The 15441-nt window shown below is 43.3% G+C and overlaps 1 protein-coding gene across 3 annotated transcripts in view; it reads right to left on the bottom strand.

Annotated features, from left to right (window-relative positions):
• The window catches only part of Grin2b (glutamate ionotropic receptor NMDA type subunit 2B), a 453007-nt gene that overhangs the window by 299212 nt on the left and 138354 nt on the right, over positions 1–15441 (bottom strand). The window lies entirely within an intron of this gene.

The raw sequence follows: 15441 nt of genomic DNA, 5'->3' as shown, positions 1-15441 counted from the left end.
AGAGCCGAGAGAAAGGACACATGCCCCTATTCCTAACCAAAAAGCTATTTCCAACAGAAGACAGCCATTTGCAAATGAAAAACAAGGTTTTGCCTCACTGGGGAAACAAATCACTTCTAAGGATAGGTCCCATGCCCAGCAGTAGATGGCCAACACAAAACGAAGTGGGCAGCATCCTTGCAGAGTCTTGGTCTCTTAATGTGAAGCCAGGTGTTTGTTAGTTTGTTGCTGTTTTCTACCTTACAGATCCTTTGCAGATATATTACAGCTTTTGGTTTTGTATTTTTATGGGATTCTTGTGTATGAGAATGTGTGCATCTCTGCACCTATATGGATTCCTTGTGCTTTTTCTTCAGAGCTTTTTCTTGTTTTGTCGTATTAGGATTTGTTTGTTTGTTTTATCATCTTTTATTGCATTATCATTATTATACTCTAGCTACCTGCTTGCTTTCTAAGGAGAGACAGAAAGGGTGTGAACCAGGATGGAAAGAGCAGTGAATAGGAATTGGGAGGGGTAAGGGAGGGAAAACAGTAATCAGAATAGATTAGATGAAAAAATCTATCTTCAATAAAAGAAAAAAAACCTATGTAGACCAATGGAAGAAGAAGAAGGAAAAGGAGAGGGGGAGGGAGGGGGGGGGAGGAGGAGGAGGAGGAGGAGGAAGCAGCAGCTCTACCATGCTCTAAAAACAAACTATATAAACTGTATGAAACTTCTTTCTCCCTTTCTTACTGTATTTTTAAGCCCTTCATTTTAACTCCCACAATTCCCTTAACTGATTAAGGTATGTTGTTTTAGCTTTTGAGAGTTTATAATCTTTACTTCAGTAAAACCCAGGCATGGTAAAAGAATAAAAAATATGTTTGGGTGTGCAGACAGCAGATCTATCAAAGCAGAAGTGGAGGGATACAGATGGAAGACAGCAAAAATAGGAGTAGGCAGGCAGAGTAGGAGGGAGGGGTGGGTGGCAACAACACTCAGTGACAGTGATTCTGACTTCCCATGAAGTCTGTTGTCCTGGAAACAGGATACTGAAAGGTTAAAGGCTGCTGCTCCTTACAACTCTACAGAGCATGTTGCCAAGACAACAGAATGCATCCAAAACACATGGTGGCAGGCCATGAGGACTTGGGGGTATGCCAGGAACCCTCTCCTCACAAGGCAGGCTACCTGAGATGGCCAAGCCATTATTGCTTCAACTCCTGTGATTGATGTCATCAACATTTATTAAACAAACAATCAAACAAATAAACAAATCCCCCCTGATTTACCAGTCCCTGCAGGTAACTTCTGATGACCCCTACTCCATTAAGAAAGAAAGAAAATGACACTGGGCTGTGACTATGTAGAAATAAGTCCAGGAGCTGCCAAAGGACACCCTTAACATGGAAACTACAGGAACGATTTCGAGAAGACAAGACAAAGACAAACCACATGTTTCTACCTGTCTACATTCATTTAGTGTTGTCACAGTTATGAACAGATTTTGTGAACAAAGCAAAAACTAAGTAACCTGTAGAAATACCAAAACAAGAGCATGTCTGGCTTGAAGAAATCATTCCGTTAGGAGTAATCCCAATCATTTATTCACTAAGAGATGTGCCCGGCAAAGTAACAAATAATGTTATTTGCACTTCAGACAGAAGTATTCAGGACTCAAGAGAACCCAAAGAGGGACTGCTTAGTCTGTGGGGCAGTAGAAGGACTCTGGGGACATGTAAGTACTAGCCCTATCGTACAGGTGAGGAAACACAAGCAGCTAAGTTACATGCAGAAGACATTGCCTAGTCTAGGAAAGCCAGAGCTCAAACTCACCAGGCTTCAACCCCTTGAAGTATGCTAACTCCAACTGAGAGGACAGGACCTCAGCTTAGGCCACTCCCTTCCCATGCCTAGGAAGAATACAAAAATATCCAACTACGTGCCAGGGTTCTTCAGTCCTATAAGATCTGGCCCCAGACGACTTCATCAATCTAAGTCACGCTGACCTGTGACTCATCAAAACCCAACAAAAGTAAAAATAAAAGAACATGCTTCCACTTCAAGGCCTTCTCACCTGCTCTTCTCTCTGACAAATATCATCCCTTACATCTTCACACATAATGCAGGTCCTCTGGGACCTTCTGGGAGAAGTCTAACTAAAATAGCTCATGATATTCCTTCCTTCACGTTCATTAACGTTTACCACTGCTTTAGTCAGGACTCTCTCACTGTGACAAAATACGCCCCCCCCTAAAAAATTTAAGGGAGAAAGATTATATTCTGGTTCCTGGCCTCAGAAGTTGTGGCTAAGGTAGGCGGGCATGGCTACAATATGCCTGCTGTCAGCAAATAGTCATGGAGGAGGGAGTATGTGAGAGGGGAAATGTCACCTCATGTCCACCAAGAAACAGGGGAGACACACAGGAAACACAGGGAGACAGACAGGAAACACAGGGAGAAAGACAGGAAACACAGGAAGAAAGACAGGAAACACAGAGAGGCAGACAGGAAACACGGGGAGGAAGACAGGAAACACAGGGAGGAAGACAGGAAACACAGGCACACAGGCAAGGAACACAGGAACACAGACAGGAACCATAAGGAGACAGACAGAAAACACAAAGGACAAAGGGTATCTTTGCGATGCATGATGGAAATAGCCCACTTCCTCCATTCAGATCCCAGCTTCCACAGTTTCCTTCCCTTCCCAATAGTCAATTCAACTATTAATATATCAAAGGATTACCTGATTACCTCAAAACCCTCAGGACCTAGTCACCCACAAAACACCCTTTCATCTGGCCACCAAGCCCTTAGAAAATGAGCCTTTCCAAGGGACAGCCATATGCAAATCACAGAAACTCCCATTTAAAAAAATTTGCTTAACTAAAGTATCTGTTTATTGTCAATCCACTCCATACAATAAGTCTTTCTTCTAGACTCTAACTCCAGAAACTTCAGTGGCAGAGACTGTAAAATGCTTTTTGCTTGGATGAATAAATGAAGAGAAAGAATATTTTTGCTAAGTGATGTTCCTAAATCTTGGAAATTCCTTGAAGTTCCTAAATACCTTAGGAAATGGTACTGTCTACATTTAATGACGTCAGGTGATTGCTAGGTGATTTAGCACGTCATAGGAACTGCCTATGTTCATCTTTCAAGATTTAAAAAAAAATGTATGTTTTTCTTTTCTCTTTTAAATTTGTGCTAATAAAGTCAAGACTGACTGTACTCCAGTGCTTTGTTATAAAGATTTACTCTGCTACTTCACATGGAACCCCTAACCGGAGACACCCCACTTGACCACATGTGTTAGAAATAAACTGGAAATGCATAATCTAACTCAAAGTCTGATGCTACATGGAAGGCTGGTACCTGGCCAGATGTGAAGAAGGGAGGGTAATAGAGATAGCATCCCAGAGAGAGATAAGAAATGGCTTCACCAGTAACTAGAGACATTAATCCTATTATCCATTTTCATTCGGATTTAAAATACTTTGCTCTTAATTGCAACTCGAATTGCTGCCCTAAAATAATGAATTCATACATACATCTACTAAATAGGTATTAAGGGCTTACAATATGCTAAATGTAAGCTAGGTTCTGGGAATACCAGGAGGAAAAAGATGCTGCCCCAGCCCTGGCAAAGCTTGTAGGCTTCTAACAGGGTGAAGAGAGAACAAATAGGGACTGCAACCTGCTATGGTCATAGTAGTGATGACAGAAAGCAGGCCATGGAAGGGAAGAAAGGAGAAAGAAGTTTTGACTTTTCATCATAGAGAAGATGTGATGTCGATTTTGACTGGGTTGAGAATCACATAGGAAATTAGATCATGCCCCTGCACCTGTAAAGGCATTTTCAGAGATAAACCATAAAGACCCTGAGCTAAAATGTGGGCTAATACACCCATGCATTCAAGCTTTAAGCACAGGAAGTTGTAGACCTGTGGGGGAGAGGCTTGGTTATAGAAAGTAGCTCTCCGAGGCTATGTCCTTTCTGGTGTGTTTTGACCTTGGGCACTTCCTGTTATGATTCCTTTCTATGTCCTATTTGCCATGTGAGCCAAGCCACCACACCCTCACCTCCATGGTGAACTGACACCTCTGAAACTGAACTGAGGCAAAGCCCTGCCTCCCCTCAGGTTGAGGATGTCAGGTACTTTGGTCATGGCAGTGAGGACAGATAACTTACAGAAAAGAAAAGCCCCTTGAGGCAAGAGAACATGGGTGAAAGCAGGTGAACCAGAGGCCCAGGAAGTGAGAACACCACACTCAGAGAAAACACCCAAAGTGCGTACCCAATCACCCCAGAGCTGGGTGAGTTCTAACCATACAGCTAATGGCTTATGCCTCTGGTTATCTTATTAACCACTATTTCCCAGGTATTTTCTCATTACTGTGTATATGTACATGTTTGTCTAGGTGTGTGCACACCTATGTGCACATGTATGCATATGTGAACAGCTTGAGTTAACAGTGTCTTCATCATTCTTTACATTTGTTTTTGGAGATAGTATCTCAGAAGAAGCTGATTGGTCCAGCCAGGCTGTCTGGCCAATGAGTTTTGGGGATTTGCTCATTTCCTCTTCCCCAGTGCTAGGGTGGTAGATCTACACCTCCATGTTTACAGGGTGTGCTAGGAATCAGAATCCAGAGGCTCACACTTGGAAGAAAAATATTTGACTGGCCGAACCATCTCCCCTTACTCTCCAGTACTTTGAGTGTCCTGATTCAATGCAAGGAGGGTTAGAGTCTCCTTGAATCTTTATTTTATGGATTAGGAAACTAAGGCTCAAAAAAATGTAAATGATAAAATTAATAATAATAATAAATAATTCTCAATGCCACACGTAAACAGGAGTAAAGACAGGTAATAGCCTAGGCAGTGGCAATCTGGTGTGTCTCTTCTTAGCTGTGGCATGCATGTTAGTTTGCAAGGGACACTACAGCAAATTATCACATACTTAGTGCCTTTAAAAAGTAGAAATGAATGATCTATGGAGTTTCTGGAGAGCAAAATCCTGAAACTGAGATGTTATGCAGGTAATCTCTTTGGAAGAACTGGGGAGGTTCCTTCCTTACTTCTTCAAGATTCAAGTGGCTTTCTTGACTTGTGGTTCAGTAACTCCAGCCTGACTTTTTACACAGGCATCTCTGTGTCTGTCTTTCTTCTCTTCTGTCTCTTAGAAGAGTATCTGTCACATAGCTTAGGGTTTATCCAAATAATACAAGATAATACCACCATGAGATCCTTTATGACATTTGCAAAGACCCTTTTTTTAAACTAGGTCATGGTGACAGCCAATTTCTATTGTCAGTTTGAGTCACCTAAGAGACCGGTGAGACAGGCCTAGTATGAGGATGTTTTTAGTGTGTGTGAGGATGTCTGAAGAGAGAGTTAACTGAGAAGACCAGCCCTCAGTGTTGGTTGCACCATGGCAGGAAAGGAAAGAGCAATTCTACCACCAGAAACCCATCACTGGCTTTGTGGCCCACCACGATGTGAACCGCTGTGCTCTCCATGCCTTTCTTAACATGATGGATGTCCATCTTTAAAAGTGTGAGCCAAATTGAGTCTTTCTCTGCTCAAGTTGTTTTCACCAAATACACTGTCATAATGATGAGAATGCAGACACATGTATAGCTTCTTTAGGACATTGGCATATCTTTTGGGGGGGTCACGACTCAGCCCAGTTAGTGTTCATACAGAGTATACAGTTCAGTGACTGCCAACTTTTAAAGTTCCTCATTTTAAGACTCTATGTGTCACACTGTGCCAAAGGCTGGGAATAAACTATTACTGATTCCCACAGCAAGCCACTGTATGGCATAGGGGAATGACAGGTAAACAAATTATGAAGAAACATAAATAGGGCACTGATCAACAAATGGGAGAGAAATTGCAAATTCCAAGGTAGGAACCACAGGAGGATCTGCTGAAGGAAGAGAATGGCTCTGGGGGACAAGGACAAGGATGTTCTAAGGAATAGAGGAAGCATAGACAAAGGCACAGAGATGTAAACCAGCCAAGACCATTCAGGGAGCTGTAAATTTAGTGTGGCTTGACATTGCTCTTCAAGGGCGGGGAGACTAAGAAAAGTCCTGGTGAGGCAGTCTGAGCCCTGATCAAAGAGCACGTCATACTCTAAGCCATGGGAAGCCAGAGCAGAGCTATCGGTGAAACCATCCCCATCAGACTTGAGCCTCTAAGGAATCTCAGATGAGGTTACCCATGTAGTACAAGCAAGAGAAAGCCAGCGCTAGATCTCTAGTCAAGGAGGATGCATGCATAGGGTAGGGACCCAGTGGAGATACCCTAAGAAGATGGGGCTAACAGAACTCCTTAGAGAACTTGATTATTGCTTGAGGAAGAGAGTAGCGTGGGCTGGCTCCCTACCTGGTAACTATCATCTTCTGAGAGTGTGTCTCTTGGGTTTCCTTCTTGGTCGCCCCGCCCCCACTCTGCTCTTGTTTTTCTTCTCCTCTTAATGTTATCAAAGGACTTCTGTTTGACCTTTGTTATGCCTTGCACCTGTCCTGGCCACCCCACAAAGTATGCTGCAGTCAAGCTTCTACTCTTGACCCCCTGCATCCAAGGCTCTGACCTTGACTGCCCAGTATGCAGTTTTATGCTTGGGCTCAGAACCCAGGGCTCTGTCTCTGCACCTGCTATTCTAGCTTGAAACCTCAAAACCTAGGCTCTACTCTTGACTCTTGAACCTGATCCACTCACTGCTCTCAACACTTTACCCCAACGCCTTCATCCCTTCTCCCCACTCTTCACTCTGAGCCTTAGCCTGCTCGTGTCCTCAACCACCTTCTTCCTACAACTGAGGAAGCTAACTAACTGGTATAATAATCTAGACGCCCAACCCATGGGACTCTATACCTGTAGTCCCAAAGGCTGACTATACATTTCGACTTCTATGACCACAGCTTCTCACTCCCGTTGCCACTGCCACCAACCTGTGATGTATCTGATTACACTTGTCATCATACTTCCTGTAACTAGCATCAAAAACATCAACAGTGCACTGTACCTCAGAAGGTCAAGAACAACTTGAAAAATCTATTGACTTTGCCAGTTTGGAGAAGGTGAGAGATGAGGAAATCCATGGTTTGAGCCCACATTTTCAGATCAGACTATAAGGGAAGAATGAAGAGCAAGGGAGCTTTCATGTTTACTCAGATTTATTAATGCGGATATGATGTGCGTAGGATTGTGAGTCACAAAGGTATTTTTCCATAGATATACAACTAATATTTCGAGTGAAACTCTCCTGACTATGGATGCTATTACACACTATGGGATGCTTCCTATGCTTTGTGACCCCATTTCAAGTGCCTGCAATGCAAAGAAAGCATGCATACGCACAGCAGTCATTGTGACATCTGATCAAGTCCTGATCTACTTTCAAACATCTCCTAAGAATCCCTAAGAGTAAAGATGAAAAGAAGAAAGAATAATAACAAGTAGATCAGAGGAAACACCTGGCGAATGAGGACCCAGGCCCAGAGCATGGTAGTATCTTAAGTTGGGACTCAGGTCTCCATCAGCAAAAGGTTTCTAGACATCCGAGAACCCAAAATTAATTCAAAACCAAACGTTTAGCAAATCAAGGTGCTTCCATCTCTGCTCACTTGTGTTGAATTGTGAGACTTCACATACATAAGCTTAGTTCTGAAAACATCTTTTCTAGTGTATGGGCCTTCATGAGCCACTAAGAGATTCCACCTGAAACAGGTCAGATGTGAGACTATAGTGTGTTATAAATCACAGGGTTTACACTGCCCACATAAAGTTCTCAGCTTTTCTCGAAACATAATGACTTAGTTGTGGGAAACAAAAACATAATGTTTTCTGCCCATTATTCTTCAATGTGCAGATATCCAATCTATATCCTAGGATTGTGTCATATAAGAAAAGTTTGATGTTTAAATTACCATTTGAGTTACTGAATTAAGTCTTATTTAATAAATATTAAATTGAGTTTGCATTTGGGATTAGGGCGTAATTTCCAACATTTCTGAAATGGCCTCCACCATACTTCTGTCACTGATTACTATGTATTTATGTGAAGGGATAGTTGTTATTAATGTTGAAAATTGTGAATGCAAAGTATCAGTCAAATCTGAAATACACCGAAGATGTTCTCAGTCCTTGTAGTACCAAGTACTCAGCCAAGATTTAATTCTTTATGTAAAGCAGGATGAACACAGTTGCCTCTTTAATATTCAAATTTGCTTTCATCTGGAAAATTATACACATACCGAAGAATTGTCTTAAAATAAATTTCTTTATGATTTACTATCATTACTGTTAGATTTTATATTTATCTACTACACCATTATACTCAGGGTCACATAAAAGTTTCTTGAGCAAAAAGGGGTCAAGCAGAAAGACGTCAGGACTCTGCACTCCAGAGGACATGAAGAAGCCGGAGCAAGGACACTGAAGCAGCATTTGAGGTGAGGCCCAGGGAAGGAGAGATGTTTGGGCTTTTGTATCATATGGATATTAACTGAATTGCTAATTGTCATTTTCTTTGAGAGGCACCTTCAGAGCCACCCATACCTCCATGTCCCTTTGTCATTCTTCCACGGAGGCCAGATACCTCCAAGGGCTAGCCATGCGACAGACATCACTTTGGACGGTGAAGTCAGGATGTGAGGAAGATGCTTCCTGATGGAACACTCTCCTAACGTTTTCCCCTTCCTTGAATAAGGACATGATGTCTATGATAGTGAGGATAGCCACATCTCAACCGTGACAAAAATACCAAAGGCCCCCACACAGCAGGTCATTCAGTGGCTGACCCCCCTCCAGAGGAATATTTCTGAGACCTCATCTGTCTAAGCCATTATGTGCAAATCACCACCTAGAGGTCCTGGGCAGCATTGCTAAGCCTCTTTGACCTATAGCTTCCTCATCTGTAAGACGGAGACAAACTGTCTCATAAATTAAATGAAAACATAGGATAAGATGTTATGTGTGAGGTGACAAGCTGCAATCAGGTGACTGGGCCAGAGCTTTACAGAAAGCAAACGGTTATCAATGTCAGTCTTTCTCATCACAACAGCATAAAGACTTAGGATAATTAAGCCACCAGGTCTCAGATGATGGAAACAAATGCCCCAAGGGCTTCTCCATCAGTTAATAAAAATGTCATTTTCCTTTCCAATTCAGGAATGGTGTGCAGTATTGAAAATACATCATGGCACATACGAAAGGTCTGAGTTTTACAGTGCTTCACATCTGTCACCTCCTGAGGCTCACGCTGAACCGGGAGCTTTTGTCTACCTTGGAGAACTGGACACTCAGCAAGGTCAAAGGGCAGGACCGAGGGTACAAGGCTGGAAATGAGGACAAACGAAACTTACCACACCAACCCACACTCCACAGCCAACACCCTCCCCTTGCCGTGCCTCTGCACCCGTGTAGACTCCATCATGTACCTGAGGGGTGGTTGGGGAGTGAGTGTGGTAGCTTCATGCTGACAATCTTCATTTCTGTGAAAAGCATGCTTAAGGCTTCAAGTTTTACAAGCAAGATAATGGCCCTGGGCAAGTGGGCAGTATTCTCAAGGCTTTTCAAAGAGATGATGTAGAGGCCAATTAAAAATGTACACCATAGAAGATAGAAAAAAATCTAGAATCTGCATAAAATTGAGTGCTGCCTATATACCTGCAGTTTCCAGTACCTTAGAGAGAGCTGCTTGCCCAGCTTTCCACAAATCAGGGAACAAGAGAAAGCTGGAGAGATGTAAAACTCCAGACAGGCAGTGCTATCCTGGCTTCTTCCTTCCTCAGGCATGAACTGGGAGAAAGAAACCATGACTTCAGAGTCCAGTCCAACAACTCTAGCTCCTGAACTTTGACAAAGGTACACAAACACTCACGTTTAGTTTCTTCATTAAGACAAAGGAAATGTTAGGGCTTAGCTCCTAGGATTGCATGAAAACCTAGGTCAGTGGTGGAGCATGCCTGTGATCCCAGCACTTGGGAGGCAGAGGCAGGCGGATTTCTGAGTTCAAGGCCAGCCTGGTCTACAGAGTGAGTTCCAGGACAGCCAGGGCTACACAGAGAAACCCTGTCTCAAAAAAACCAAAAAAACCTGAAAGCCAAAAAAAAAAAAAAAAAAAAAAAGAAAGAAAGAAAAAGAAAGAAAAGAAAAACTAAAACACTCACTAACGAGAACCAGGCCTACGCTATACCCCTGCATGATACCAGTTTGCTCCTAGAATGCCATCTTCTAGACAACCAAAAGTGGGTGAAAAACCACAGCACTTCAAAAACTTCAGAGAAGACACTGGCAATGGTACATGTAACATGTAGTTATCCTGGCTTAAATGTGATGCTAGCTAAAGAAATAGCAAAAAAGAAAGAAAAGGAAGGGAGGGAGGGAGGGAGGGAGAAAGGGAGGGAGGGAGGGAGGGAGGGAGGGAGGAAGGGAGGGAGGAAGGAAGGAAGGAAGGAAGAAAGAAAGAAAGAAAGAAAGAAAGAAAGAAAGAAAGAAAAGAAGAGAAGAGAAGAGAAAAGAAAAGAAAAGAAAAGAAAAGAAAAGAAAAGAAAAGAAAAGAAAAGAAAAGAAAAGAAAAGAAAAGAAAAGAAAAGAAAAGAAAAGAAAAAAGAAAGGCAATCACTCAGAGGCAGAGGCAGGAGGATTTCTGGGTTCAAGGCCAGCCTGGTCTACAAAGTGAGTTCCAGGACAGCCAGGGCTACACAGAGAAACCCTGTCTCAAAAAAACAAACAAACAAAAAAACAAAACAAACAAACAAAGGCAATAATCACAGGCTAAAGAGGATAATGAAATATGTGGGGGGAGTGCAGAGAGAGACAGAAAGACAGAGACAGAGAGAGGAAAGAGAGGGGAAGAGAAATAGGGAGGAAGAGAGTGGAAACAGGGGCCACCATCCTATCTGTCATTTCCCAAAGTGGCTTTCTGCACAAAAATCAAAATAATGACAAAAATTAAAAATCAGAAAACAGTAAAACCTGAAAATAATCTATGGAGCATCACTCCCCAACCACATCCTTTAGAAAGACGAGAGCGAACCACAGCACACACAATGAGCATGCGCACAGCCTTCAGTGAGGAGAAAGGCAGTCTTTCACTCTGATCAACCCATACACCCTGAACCATGACTTGCACTCAGCGAGCCCTTTCCTCTCTGCAGAGATCTGATCTCACTCCATCTTCCTGTATCCTGCTGCAATCTCCAACCTTCTGCTTTGTGTCCTACATCCTGTCCAAGCCAGTCTCATTGTCACCAACGCCAGAAGCAGAACGGTTTTCGGGACTCTGGTGTTCTTTATTGAATGTGTGTTTGCTGGGTACCATTCCAACATTTTTACCATATTTTCTTCAAAACGATGTAAATTGGTTAGAAGGAAGCCAATTTATATCTTACAAACCGTCTACTGAGCCTCATATCACTTAAGCGATGATTGCCTACATTTTCCAAGCTCATCGGAATGGAGATTGAAATGTGTGACTTATAATTCTTAATTCCGTGTCTTATGAAGCAAAATTGTACACAGAAAAGCATGAGTTTCCCAACATGTGTTTCTAGGAGTTGAATCCCAGTTTGCTGCTAACTGGGAGCTATGATGTTCTGAACTGGTTACTTAACATCGCTAAGCTAAACATGTGAGGACCCAATCAATGGAGAAAGCTCCTGGAAAGAGAAGTGCCTCTAGCCTGGTTTCAGATCGGCATCCTACATCCAGGATCTCAGTAAGAGTAAAGCAATTATAACAACACAAAATAAAATACGTTATGCATTCTCATTCTCAGGTGGGGGACTGCCAAGCACCTCAGACATTTTTAAACATTCCTTGCTACTACTCCCAACAGCCTTCTGCTATAAGTTCTTCAGTAGCTAGACGGAGCTTTTTCTGTCATGGGTGTACCCTTTTTTGGCCATGGCAGGCTTCCATACCCTAATGAATCTCAACCTCCTGGATGGGATAAGAGGTCTCTTCAGCGCTCTTCTTCAGAGCTCTCTCCAAGATTTCTCTCCTGAGTTTTCTTTGTCGGTGTTATCCAGGCTCTTAGCAAGGTGCATGCTACATATCTCATTTAATCTTTAACCATTCACCAATGGTTGCCTTCCTCCCACTGTGCAGCCAGGGAACTGAGGTCAACTATAACAAGCTGGTAAGTAAACCAGAATTCCACATCCAGAAGGTTCTGGTTGAAGTCGCTCAGACTCCAGCTTCTGAGTTCTCAGCATCTGTGCTCCATTGTCTCCTGTGCTTCTCCCCATCAGAGTACAATGTGCATTCACCTCCCTGAGAGCAGAACACTGGCTCTTTGACTGACCCGTCTGTGCATACAAACATGACTGCACACCATTTGACCAGACACTGAGGCAGATCTGTGCATCTTTGTCATCAGAAGTCCACTGTTATACAGTGGTGTCTTTCAGGTACCAAAGGCTCCACAAATACGGAGAGTGAGCATTAAGTTCTAGCCAATGGAAAGAAAAAATAGATAGGAGGTGCAGATGAAACCGGCTCCATTAGTTACTATGTTCCAGTCACAGAACCTACTGTAGCCCAGAGTTCCCTCACCAATTCCATTTTGAAATGTGTTATCCTGTTGCCCAACTAGTGCTCACAGCTGTCAAATCACAGGTCCTCTTTCTACCTAGACAACATGCAACCATGGCAACTGAGTGGATGCTTTGATTTAAAGCCAAATACACCTGACCTCAGACTTTGAAGCCAAAGCTTCTCTTGCCATGACCTGGAGGGCTCTTGGTTTGATTTCACAAAGATCCTCTAAGCCTGTGCATATTCCTCAGCACAGCCCGAGAGTCACTTCTGTCCTCTCAAGTGCCTCTGGCCCTGTGACACCGCTCCCGTGGCCACCATCAATTTTACCCCATACCCTCCATGACCAAGCATCTGTCTCTCTGTCTACCTGGGTCTTCTTCCTCCTTCCTCTTTCTGACTTTGAACCAAAATTCAATTAGACATTATTTACTCTACATTGGGACTTCTTCCAAAATAGTCACTGTTCATCTCCTTTTACTGATGGGGTGAAGTAAAGGTGAGATGAGGTTTCTGAATGAGGTAACAATGGGGACAGGATGAAGAGTGGTTGCTCGGGTGCATCTCATGATAAGAGACTCCTGAGATCCACACAACCAGATCAATTCTGCCTGTTACTCCTAGGAGGCAGGAGCGAGCAGGTTCTCTGTAGAACTGTGCTGCCCTGGTGTATTCTTGATTCTCTTCTGCAATGAGCTTTCTTCATTGCTTGACATTGAATCGAGTGCTAGATGACTGTGACATCCCCCACAATGCCATAGGACAAAGAAGAAAGGAGCAATTAAAAATGTTTATGAAGCCCCCAGCAGCCTCGTTCTTTCCTTAGGGGCAGCAGGTTATAGACTTAGAGTGTAGCTTCCTGTTCCTACAGTATCCGCTTAGATGTGCTCTTTGATCTCTTTGAACCTTGGTTTCACATCTAAAAGAGACGCATTGCCACTTAGCTCAGTGGTATTAAATAAAACGATGCATGGTCAGGCTAACTGCCTAGCATACAGTGAGCACGCTCACAGCGCCCAGCATGCACCAGCGAGCACGAAAGCCCAGCCTCCACCCGGGTTGCACCTCAGCTCACAGTTTTATATTCATGTTGAGAGTCTGCAAGAGGTACCAGGGGGATGCAACCAATCAGCGTATGCACAAGCTCCTCGCTCGAGGGAAACAACACAGGTTTGCAATAACTCAAGTGAGCAACAGCAACAAAATTATTTTTATCTGTTGTACTCTGGGAAGAAGCACACACTTATTTATGATTTCAAAATTTGGCTCTTAATCATGTCACCATTCTTCCAATGCAATATCACATCCTTAGAATGCCGTGCATGAAATAAAACGTAATTTACCCAGGACCACAATCTTTAAAAATGATGCCTACCCAAAGCAAACACTCAATGGGCTTTGCCACACTGGGTTCCCTCTCCTTTGCATTTGTCTGTCCCACTTCCTGGCATCAGCGACTCCTGCCAGCATCTGTCTTTAACTTTCATTCTGGTGTCCACAGGGACATAAGAACATCCTCTCACCTGATAGTGAAGCATCTTTCCCTGCCGCTCTCACTCCAGCCTGCCCTAGACTGAACTATGGGAGGAAGCAGCAACAGTCATCTCTCCTGGCACCAACAGATGGCGACACTGGTCATAAGGGGTTACTCTCCACTAAATTTGTGCTGGTGGTTCTCATCTGGTCAAGCAACACACTTGTTTGTGGTGCCTTGGCAAGGCTCTGGGTATTTCCAAACATCTTTGACCACAGAGCATGCCCTTTACATGCTCAGAAACATAAAGGCAGTTCTGAAATTGGTGACAACAAGCATAGATGGTGGTACTAAGGTGGAGATGAATCTGAAAATGGCTAATGATGTTCGTATTGCATGGAGGTGACTCACTCTAAAACAGAAATGGCTGAAAAGGCCAGGCGTATGGGCTGTGGGAGCTTAGCAAGGACACCAACAGTGAGGAAACACAACTGAATAACTGCAGTGGTGTAAAAATCCAAGTGGAACATTTTTTCTGTGATTTCAGATTCAGTGGTGATGTCAAGAGATTTTCTGTCTGTCATTAGTCACTGAATCTAACGTGAATTTGGTAATTTCCTTTCAGAAGCTTCAAATTGATGCTCTCAGCTTTAACTGCACTCTGGAATCACTCAAGGTGGTTTTCAGACCCCAGAATCTCAGGCTGTGATGGAACCAGATATCAGGCCATTCGGAGTCACTGCCAGTGACTCCGGTGTGAAACCCCAGCTAAAATCTTCCAAGCTAATAATGGGGGAAACATGGTTGTGTTTGTGGGGCGAACACCCCTCTGAATGTGCAAACCCTGAGATGTTAGTAGATACCTTTCTAGTCCTGTAAACATTTGAGTCTCCCTGGACAGTAACTGCCCGCCCTGGTGCCTGCCCTGGGGCATTTTTCTTTGTGGAGGAGAATGCAGCTATGATGGTAGAACAGAGGATACTTTACAGTCTTGAAGGATCTGCTCACATACCTGTTTGGAAAAAGGCCATCTACCAAGACTCCAAGTTCAATACCGCTTAGTCAGACACACAAATCTGTCTTAAACTTTAGATCATTGGTTCTCAGACTTCCTAATGCTGAGACCATTTGATAAAGTGTCTCGTGTTGTGGTGACCCCCCCCCCAAATCATAAAATTATTTTCCTTACTACTTCACAACAACAATTTTTCAGCAGTAATAAATCATCAGGTAATATCTGTGTTCTCCAATGCGACCCCTGTGAAAGGGTCATTCAGTGCCTGAATGGGTCATGACCCACAGGTTGAGCGGCATTGCTATAGACCTTTCTACACCACTATCACGTTTTCACTTTCATCTTCTAACTATCTGACTAGTTCCCATCCATTCGCTCATTCATCGATGTGCTCTGGTGTACGTCTATCT

Source organism: Mus caroli, unplaced genomic scaffold (genome assembly GCF_978045245.1).
Source record: "Mus caroli unplaced genomic scaffold, Mus_caroli_1 scaffold_7, whole genome shotgun sequence".
NCBI classification, from domain to species: Eukaryota; Metazoa; Chordata; class Mammalia; order Rodentia; family Muridae; genus Mus; species Mus caroli.
This window is presented reverse-complemented; position numbering and strand designations above follow the sequence as displayed.